Genomic DNA, 10,295 nt, shown 5'->3' with positions numbered 1-10,295 from the left:
GCATTACTCTATAGCAACCAATCTTTTTAGGTTATCAGACTACAGTAAGAGGCAACATGATTGGTTGCTATGGGTTACTGCCACACAAAAATTACCATTGCTCCGTGGAATAAGCCTGGAGGTCTATGCATCTTGTCTAACCTTACTGAATCATTCACTCAATCATAACCTTACATCCATTGGCTTCATAAACAACGATAATACATAAATGGAGGTATTTCTGCCTTGCTTCCTGATGACTCCCATGGTGGGTGACAGTCCTGATGACTCCCATGCTGAGTGGCAGTCCTAATGACCACCATTACGGATGATAGTCCTGATGGGACCTTTTTGTGTGTTGGCAGTCTTGATGACCCCCCTAACGTGGGTGACAGTCCTGGTGGGACTTTCACCCAACATGAAAGGTCATCAGGGATGACTGAGGATTTCTCAGGGCTGATGAAAGTCCTAATGACCCCCATGATAGGTGATAATCCTAACGACCACCATTGTAGGTAACAGTGTTGATGACCCCCAATTGTGGGTGACAGTTCTGGTGACACCCCCCCCCCCCTATTGTGAGTGACAGTCCTGATGACCTCCATGATAATTAACAGTCCTGATGACCAATCATAGTGGGTGACAGTCCTGTTGACCCCCATGGTGAGTGACAGTCCTGAAAACTCCCATAATGGGTAATATACATAATTATCCCTATATTCAGTGACAGTCCTGAAGACCACTTATGGTGAGTGTCAGTCCTGATGATTGCCTTGGTGGGTAACAATCCTGGTGATCCCCATCATTTTAGGCAGTCCTGATAATCCCTGTGTTGGCTGACAGTCCTGATGACCACCCACTGTGGGTAACAGTTCTGATGACCCCCATTTTTGGCGACATTCCTGATAATCCTCATGGTTGGTGACAGTCCTGATGGCCCCCATGATATGTAACAATCCTGATGACCCCCATGATTGGTGACAGCCCTGATAACCCTCATGGTTGGTGACAGTCCTGACAACCCCCTATGGTGGATGACAGTCCTGATGACCCCCCCCAAATGTCGATAACAGTTCTAAAGACTTCCATGAATGGTGACAGTCCTCATAACCATCATGGTTGGTGATAGCCCTGATAGCCCCCATGATAGGTAACAGTCCTGATGACCAATCCTAGTGGGTGACAGTCCTGTTGACCCCCATGGTGGATGACAGTCCTGACAACTCCCATGATGGTTAATTTGCATAATTAACTCTATAGAGAGTGACAGTCCTGAAGACCACTCATGGTGGGTGTCAGTACTGAGGATTCCCATGGTGGGTGACAATCCTGATGATCCCCCTGGCTTTAGACAATCTTGATAATCCCTGTGGTGGGTGACAGTCCTGATGAGTCTCAGGGTGGGTGACAATCCTTTAGATCCCCATGGCTTTAGATAGTCCTGATAATCCCTGTGGTGGGTGACAGTCCCGATGATAGCCCACTATGGGTAACAGTTCTGATGACCCCCATTTTTGGCCTGAAAACCATCATGGTTGGTGACAGTCCTGATGACCCCCATGATTGGTGACAGCCCTGATAACCCTCATGGTTGGTGACAGTCCTGATAACCCCCATGATTGGTGACAGCCCTGATAACCCTCATGGTTGGTAAAAGTCCTGATGACCCCCACGATTGGTGACAGCCCTGATAACCCTCATGGTTGGTGACAGTCCTGATGACCCCCATGATTGGTGACAGCCCTGATAACCCTCATGGTTGGTGAAAGTCCTGATGACCCCCATGATTGATGACAGCCCTGATAACCCTCATGGTTGGTGACAGTCCCATGACCCCCCCAAGTGGGTAACAGTTCTAAAGACCCCCATGATAGGGGACAGTCCTCATAACCCTCATGGTTGCTGACAGTCCCGATAGCCCCCCATGATAGGTAACAGTCCTGATGACCCCCATGATAGGTAACAGTCCCGATGACCCCAACATTGGGTCCCTTAATAAACAGCACATGAGCTGTAAGCACACAGGCAGAGGGACAGGACTTCCCATCCAAAGCCGAGCATTTCCCCGGAGCCAGCACTGGACAGCGACAGGTGCTGAAAGCTCTGCCCGCATTACAGCAATGACGACCGGCCGAGCGTTCCCCGTCATAAAAACCCAACATGGGAAGCCTTACCTTTTTGGCAGGACGTGTCAGTCAATGGAAAACCGAAGCGGAATAACGTGTCTGTGCAAAGGAGCAAACGATTGGCTAATCCTGCGTAGAATGGCTTGAAAGGAGTGAGCAGATGAAGGCTTCCTCCCGGAGATGACAACACACTGTATGGAAGGAAGGTGTGATAGAAGTGCGTGCAGAGCAGGCTGTGTGGATGGAGGAGAAGACGGCACTTGCACTAGTCCAGTATGTGAATGGTGAGGCTGGAGGAGGAGCACACAGCTGCAGCACCCTGGGAGAAGGCGACGCTCATGTGTCTTGCTTTTCTTTCCCCACCACTAGAAGCCTCAGCCAATTCCCATACAAGCCAGCCTGCACATCACAGGCTTATTGGGTGCTGCATCCTGCTAAAAGCCTCACAGTGTTCAGCAGAACCCTGCCATTAAAGTGCAAGCACCCCACTCTCCTATAAGCTTTACCCATCAAAGTGAAACTTTGCACCAATCTAATCCCCACCTTCACCTCAAACTCTATTTTGTCATTTTATTTTTATTTTTTTTCAGGACGCCTGTTCAAGACGAGAACGACATTTTGACATAAATATATTGTGCTACCCCTTTAACTACTTCAGCCCCGGAAGATTTGGCTGCTGAATGACCAGGCCATTTTTTGCGATTCGGGACTGCGTCGCTTTTACTGACAATTGCGCGGTCGTGCGATGCTGTACCCAAACAATATTGTAATAAAGTCCTTTTTTTTCCCCCCACAAATAGAGCTTTATTTTAGGTGGTGTTTGATCATCTCTGCGCTTTTTTTTTTTCAAAAAAAGAGCACCAATTTTGAAAAAAAACACATTGAGGGTTATTTACAAAAGGCAAATCCGCTTTGCACTGAAAGTGCACTTGGAAGTGCAGTCGCTGTAAATCTGAGGGGTAGATCTGAAATGAGGGGAAGCTCTGCTGATTTTATCATCCAATCATGTGCAAGCTAAAATGCTGTTTTTTATTTTCCTTGCATGTCCCCCTCAGATCTACAGCGACTGCACTTCCAAGTGCACTTTCAGTGCAAAGTGGATTTTCCTTTAGTAAATAACCCCCAATATGTTTGCTATAATAAATATCCCCATTTTTTTTAAATACATTTTTTTCTCAGTTTAGGCCGATATGTATTCTTCTACATATATTTGGTAAAAAGCATATATTGATTGGTTTGCACAAAAGTTATAGCGTCTACAAAATAGGGGAAATATTTATAGCAGGGATATGCAATTAGTGGACCTCCAGCTGTGGCAGAACTACAAGTCCCATGAGGCATAGCAAGACTCTGACAGCCACAAGCAGGGGCGGACTGACAACCCATGGGGCACCCGGGCAATAGGAGATTACGGGGCCCCCGGGCAATAGTAGAAGATTATGGGGCCCTCAGGCAATAGATTACGGGGCCACACAGTATACACATACACACATACAGTATACACACAATGTATACATACACAGAATACACAAACACACACTGAAAGGTACTGGAGAGGTGGGGCATCTATAATCTTGGGATTTTTCAAAGAAAAACACAGATTTTTACATACTGTCCCTGGTTTTATTGAGGCTGGCAACGCTGATGGGGCCCCTTGGTGGCATGGGGCCCTCGGGCAGTGCCCGAATGGTCAGTCCGCCCCTGGCCACAAGCATGACACCCAGCATGACACCCAGAGGCAAAGGCATGAAGGGACTTGCAGTTTTGCAACAGCTGGAGGTCCGCTAATTGCATATCCCTGATTTATAGCATTTTCATTATTATTATTTTTTTACTAGTAATGGCGGCGATCTGTTATTTTTATGGGGACATTATGGTGGACACATCAGACACATTTGACACATTTTTGGGGCCGTTGGTATCTATACAGCGATTGGTGCTATAAAAATGCACTGATTACCGTAAAAATGTTACTGGCAGGGAAGGGGTTAACATCAGGGGGCGATCAAGGGGTTAAATGTGTGTCCCTGACTGTGTGTTCTAACTGTAGGGGGAGGGGACTGACCTAGAGGAAATGACAGATCGTTGTTCCTAGCTATTAGGAACCCACAATCTGTCTCCTCACAGAACAGGGATTTGTGTGTTTACACACACACGCCCATGTTCTGCCTCTCGCGCTCACGATCGCTCCTGGTCGGCTGTCATCACGACCGTCGGCCACGAGCATAGACACCCCATGAGTGCAGCAGGCGCGCGCACTATCCCACTTAAAGGAGCCACAGCATGGCTACAACGGCTCGCGGGATCGTGCCGACCTGCCGCAGTATAATGACAGCGGCTGGTCGGCAAGCGGTTAAAAGACATGCGATCACAAAAAATCATAATCACAAAAAAAACACTAATGCGAATAAAAGTGATTAACTTAAAGTAATTGTAAATGATTACCTTGTAAAACAACCAATTCAGTTTAAAATAGAAATGAAAGGCAAAACATTTTTACATAGATATAAAAAACATTATAAATACATTTTTCCCTCTTTTTATAAATGATCACAGTCCCTCTGCTCTCAGCTGCATAAGAGCTGAGGGGAGGGGAAGCAGCAGCACACTGAGCTTCCTAGTGAATGGCTGTGCAGCGGGGACGTGTCAGAGCAAGTCCGATTTTTTTGATGGAGAGTAGGCTGAGTCCCTAGCACAGCTACAAAACTGACCACAGTGTGTTCTCCTGGTTAGTGTGGTCAGTTTTTCATAGGAAAAAAAGAGGAACTGTCAGGAACACCAGGGATTTCACTTAAAGGAAGCAATACAATGAGAACAGGGTGCTTTCTCATACAAGTACATGGTATACCAGGCACATATCAGGAATATGAAATGTAGGGGTAACAAATATTTTTTGATATGTGACATAAAGTGATGGCAAAAAATCAGATGTGACAAAATTGCATAGTGGAATAAAAACTCTGTAAGTGTAATACGTATCTTTTATATATTAAAACTTTGAAACAGAGAGCATTAGATCTTGTGTGCTTCCCTTTCCTTCCCATATTGTGAGAAGAAAGGAGTCAGGACTTGCATGGGTCTATCAGAGGCATTATCCCTGAGGGGATCGGCCAGCATAAAGAGGAACTGCAGTCTGCTCACATAATTTGTACTAAAAAAATCTTTGCCATTCTGAAGCTTTCCTCCAACCACTTTGCATATTATTTTATATATACTGTGATCCTGTACTTGCCAAATATGCTGCAGAAATCTCCCTCCACTGAGTCTGGCTGCAACCATTTTAACTGTGGGCAACTGAAACTGCTACCTGTTCACTTCCTGGATTTACACAGACACAAGGGCACACCTCCAGCTCTGCAGCTCTGATTGGCCCTCTTATGATTCATCACCCCTCCCTTTCTGGCACACTCTCACAAGAGTGAGGAGGAGAGCTGTGCATGATGACATAAGCCTAGGCTTTTTTTTCCAGACAAGACACAGGAAGTGGGCTGTATAAGGTATTTTACTGGCAGAATTTTTTTTTTTTTCTTTTTATTATCCAAAATTTAAACAACAAGGGCAGAAGATTTAATAGATGGAAAAATGAAAAAATGACAGAATTTCCACTTTAAATGATGGTGGAGATAAGGAGCACTTTTATTTGGATAACAGTGGCACAGCGGTGAACACACTATTTATCGACTGGACTTTAACCACTTCAGCTCCGGACCAATAAACACCTTAAGGACCAGAGGTCTTTTTGCAATTTCGCACTGCGCTGCTTTAACTGGTAATTGCGCGGTCATGCAATATTGCACCCAAACGAAATTTGCGTCCTTTTCTTCCCACAAATAGAGCTTTCTTTTGATGGTATTTGATTGCCTCTGCGATTTTTTTTTTTTTGCGATATAAATGGAAAAAGAGCGAAAATTTTGAAAAAAAAAGATATTTTCTTCTTTTTGTTATAAGAAAAATCGAATAAACTAAATTTTAGTCATACATTGAGGGCAAAATGTATTCAGCCACATGTCTTTAGTAAAAAAAATGTCAATAAGCGTATATTTTTTGGTTTGCGCAAAAGTTATAGCGTCTAAAAACTAGAGTACATTTTCTGGAATTTACACAGCTTTTAATTTATGACTGCCGATCTCATTTCTTGAGGTGCTAAAATGGCAGGGCAGTACAAATCCCCCCCAAATGACCCCATTTTGGAAAGTAGACACCCCAAGGAAATTGCTGATGGGTATGTTGAGCCCATTGAATATTTATTTTTTTTGTCCTAAGGGATTGAATAATGACAAAAAAAAAAAAAAAAATTTTTTTACAAAAAGTTGTCACTAAATGATATATTGCTCACACATGCCATGGTTATATGTGGAATTGCACCCCAAAATATATTCCGCTACTTCTCCCGAGTATGGGGATACCACATGTGTGGGACTTTTTGGGAGTCTAGTCGCGCACGGCACCCCGAAAACCAATCACCACCTTCAGGATTTCTAAGGGTGCAAATTTTTGATTTAACTCCTCACTACCTATCACAGTTTCGAAGGCCATAAAATGCCAAAATAGCACAAAACCCCCCCAAATGACCCCATTTTGGAAAGTAGACACCCCAAGCTATTTACTGAGAGGCATGTTGAGTCCATGGAATATTTTATATTTTGCCACAAGTTGCGGGAATATTACAAACTTTTTTTTTTTTGCACCAAGTTGTCACTAAATGATATATTGCTCACACATGCTATGGGCATATGTGAAATGACACCCCAAAATACATTCTGCTGCTTCTCCTGAGTACGGGAATACCACATGTGTGGGACTTTTTGGGAGTCTAGTCGCGCACGGCACCCCGAAATCCAATCACCACCTTCAGGATTTCTAAGGGTGCAAATTTTTGATTTAACTCCTCACTACCTATCACAGTTTCGAAGGCCATAAAATGCCAAAATAGCACAAAACCCCCCCAAATGACCCCATTTTGGAAAGTAGACACCCCAAGCTATTTACTGAGAGGCATGTTGAGTCCATGGAATATTTTATATTTTGCCAAAAGTTGCGGGAATATTACAAACTTTTTTTTTTTTGCACAAAGTTGTCACTAAATGATATATTGCTCACACATGCTATGGGCAGAAGTCAAATTACACCCCAAAATAAATTCTGCTGCTTCTCCCGAGTACGGGGATACCACATGTGGGGGACTTTTTGGGAGCCTAGCCACGTACGGGACCCCGAAAACCAAGCACTGCCTTCCGGATTTGAATATAAAATGCTACCAAAAAACCTGTTAGCGATGGCAGGGATCAGGCCTGACTCTGCGATCGCTGCAGTTATGTGTTTAGTGTTTTGTAAGTGACAGTGATCGATCGATACTGCACTTGGGTGGGCTGGGCAGAGGGGCAAAACGCAGGTGCTAGCAGGTCTTTGGGCTGATCCCGCTAACAATGCGTTTTTGTGGAACCCTAAACTGCTGGGGACGCTAGTATAGATCTGATCAGATCAGATATTGATCTGTTCAGATTCTATACCACTACGGGAGGTGTATGCTTTGTGTGTGGGTGTTAGCGGTACTGGCACTAACCTAGCGCTGCCTGGGGCGACGCAGACCCTGACCCTAAAACCTAATTGATATCACCCGCCGGGTGATCAGGGGGTTAAACCTTTATTGGGTAATAAATGGTGGGTGCCCTGATGCTATAAAAAACAAACTAACCAGAGTCACCCGTAACACGGTGATCAGTGGTGAAAGGGTTAACTAGGGGCAATCAGGGGGTTCAAATTTTTATTAGGTAGTATATGGGGGTCCCTGGCGCTATATAAAAACCTGACGGGGAACCTAAATAACTAACTGGCTAACCAGCGTCACCAGTGACACTTATACTGTGATCGCTGGTGAAAGGGGGTGAAAGGGTTAACTAGCAGCAATCAGGGGGTTAAAACCATTATTGGGTAGTATATCTGGGTACCTAGCGCTATAAAAACCTGGCGGTGAACCTAAAAAAATAACTAGCTACCTAGCGACACTAGCGACACTGATGCAGCGTTCAGAAAAATTATCGCTTAGTGACACTGGCAAAAGGGGGTGAAAGGGTTAACTAGCGGAAATCAGGGGGTTAAAACCATTATTGGGTAGTATATCGGGGTACCTAGCGATATAAAAACCTGGCGGTGAACCTAAAAAAATAACTAGCTACCTAGCGACACATGCAGCGATCAGAAAAATGATCGCTTAGTGACACTGGCAAAAGGGGGTGAAAGGGTTAACTAGCGGCAATCAGGGGGTTAAAACCATTATTGGGTAGTATATCGGGGTACCTAGCGCTATAAAAACCTGGCGGTGAACCTAAAAAAATAACTAGCTACCTAGCGACTGTAGCGACACTAATGCAGCGATCAGAAAAACGATCGCTTAGTGACACTGGCAAAAGGGGGTGAAAGGGTTAACTAGCGGCAATCAGGGGGTTAAAACCATTATTGGGTAGTATATCGGGGTACCTAGCGATATAAAAACCTGGCGGTGAACCTAAAAAAATAACTAGCTACCTAGCGACACATGCAGCGATCAGAAAAATGATCGCTTAGTGACACTGGCAAAAGGGGGTGAAAGGGTTAACTCTAGGGGCAATCAGGGGGTTAAATCTTTATTGGGGGTGATAGGGGGCTACCCTGGACCTAACACTAACTGTCCTGACAGTTTTTACTGTCACAACTGACACTGAATGCATTGATCAGTAAAGAAATGATCAATGCAATCAGTGACACTGTGACTGGGGGGGGGAGGGGGGCGGGGGGGATCGGGGGGCGATCGGGGGGGGATCGGGGGGGGTTTGTGTGCCTGTGTGTACCTACATGTCAGTGTAGTGTTGGTGCACACTTACTATTAGTCTTCTCCTCGTAGTCCGGTCAAAAAGACCGCCCCGAGGAGAATGACATAACTTCCTCCTTCCTGTGTAAACAATACACAGTGGGAGGAAGCTTCTCATTGGCCAGGAGCGATCCAGAGGGGGTGGCCGAAAACCAACGGCCATCCCCTCATCACGGAGCGCTCCTGGAGCGAACTGGACCGCCGTAACCAGCGGGAGGGGGTCCGATCGGACCCCCCACCCGCTGGAAGGCAATCACGTACATCTACGTGATTGTGCCTGCCTGTGCCATTGTGTTGACGTACATTGGCAATACGGCGGTCCTGAAGTGGTTAAAGTTTGATTATACACAATTTTGGAATGTGAATGTAGTTTTTGTTATACACTGTATAATTTAAGTTTATTTGAATCTTCAAATTTTTTGTAATATTGTTCTTTTAGTATATGGTAGATTTTGGTTGTGCTACACTTTTTTTTATTCATTTATGTCATTACTGAGTGTTGTAAATTCAGTTAATGAGTGTTAGCTTGTAACGTTACTTTAAATATTCAGATTTTTTTGAACACAGGTCACTGATTATTACTGCGGTTGCGCTAATTAATTTTGTATCACTTTAGCTCAGTAATTTAGCCTTCAAAAAGACACCACTCAGTGGCCGGTAATCCCATTGGGGCCATAGCAGTGAAGGAGACAGGGCATATAGCATAATCCGGTACAAATGAGTTTACTAATGTAAAAACCATAGGTATTCACAAGAGAAGACATTTTTTTTCTATAATACATTTTTATTGAAAGATATGAAACAGCTTACAATAAAACACGGGTACATTCAGGGCTGGTGCAAAGATTTTTGACACCCTAGGCAAAACTTTATTTTGCCCCCCCCCCCCCGGTGCCACCCTGACTCCACCCCTTTTGCCCTGCCATTGTATACCCAACTTTTTTAATGAAACCCCCATCAAATGCATCCTCACCACCACCATCAATGCAGCCTACCAGTGCCCATCAATGAATGTTTGCTTGCTTCCATTCATTTCGGAGTCGGGACATAGACACAATCCTCTGCCGCTGCTATTCCTCTTACACTATGTGCGAATAGAGCGGCGGCTGCCTGCTGATACTGAGACTTAGTTGCTTGGTGCAGAGAGAAGAGAGTAGGAACACCAGTGGCTGGGCACCCTAGGCAGCAGTGCACCCTAGGCGGCTGCCTAGTTGACGGCCCTGGGAACATTTTCCCAGGATGTACGTTCAATAAACACAGATTTCTACATGGAGTCGGAATAACTCATGGGAGCAGTATGCGTACAACAAGATAAGAAATAAGCACAGCATAAAAATCCAGTG

At 44.8% G+C, this 10,295-nt stretch overlaps 1 protein-coding gene across 3 annotated transcripts in view; it reads right to left on the bottom strand.

Moving 5' to 3' along the window:
- DLGAP1 (DLG associated protein 1) overlaps positions 1 to 2,410 on the bottom strand; it is a 732,246-nt gene extending 729,836 nt beyond the window's left edge. For all 3 annotated transcript variants that reach the window (XM_077492513.1, XM_077492515.1, XM_077492514.1), the window contains exon 1: positions 2,154 to 2,410. The gene's annotated coding sequence lies outside the window, so the exon portion shown is untranslated. The remainder of the gene's footprint in view (positions 1 to 2,153) is intronic.
- Between the last annotated feature and the right edge of the window lie 7,885 nt (positions 2,411 to 10,295).

Source organism: Lithobates pipiens, unplaced genomic scaffold (genome assembly GCF_037356315.1).
Source record: "Lithobates pipiens isolate NorthernLeopardFrog02 unplaced genomic scaffold, aLitPip1_a1.2 Scaffold_19, whole genome shotgun sequence".
In the NCBI taxonomy this organism is placed as follows: Eukaryota; Metazoa; Chordata; class Amphibia; order Anura; family Ranidae; genus Lithobates; species Lithobates pipiens.
This window is presented reverse-complemented; position numbering and strand designations above follow the sequence as displayed.